We start from the raw sequence: 530 nt of genomic DNA, 5'->3' as shown, positions 1-530 counted from the left end.
ACATCCCCCACTAGGGGCAGACCGACACCCCACACCTCACACGGTGGAGTACACCCTTGAAAGGAAGCTTCCAAAGCAAGAATCAGACAGGTACAGTCGCTGTTCAGCAATATTCTATCTTCTGCAGCCTCTGCTGCTGATACCCAGGGGAACAGGGTCTGGAGTGGATCTCAAGCAATCTCCAACAGACCTACAGCTGAGGATCCTGACTGTTAGAAGGAAAACTATCAAACAGAAAGGACACCCACACCAAAACCCCATCAGTACGTCACCATCATCAAAGACTAGAGGCAGATAAAACCACAAAGATGGGGCAAAAGCAGGGCAGAAAAGCTGGAAATTCAAAAAATAAGAGCGCATCTTCCCCTGCAAAGGAACGCAGCTCATCGCCAGCAACGGATCAAAGCTGGATGGAGAATGACTTTGACGAAATGTGAGAAGAAGGCTTCAGTCCATCAAACTTCTCAGAGCTAAAGGAGGAATTACGTACCTAGCGCAAAGAAACTAAAAATCTTGAAAAAAGAGTGGAA

The sequence above is a fragment of the Colobus angolensis genome, unplaced genomic scaffold (assembly GCF_000951035.1).
Source record: "Colobus angolensis palliatus isolate OR3802 unplaced genomic scaffold, Cang.pa_1.0 Scaffold23, whole genome shotgun sequence".
Taxonomy (NCBI): domain Eukaryota; kingdom Metazoa; phylum Chordata; class Mammalia; order Primates; family Cercopithecidae; genus Colobus; species Colobus angolensis.
The sequence above is the reverse complement of the archived record's forward strand: the minus strand, read 5'-3'. Positions refer to the sequence as shown.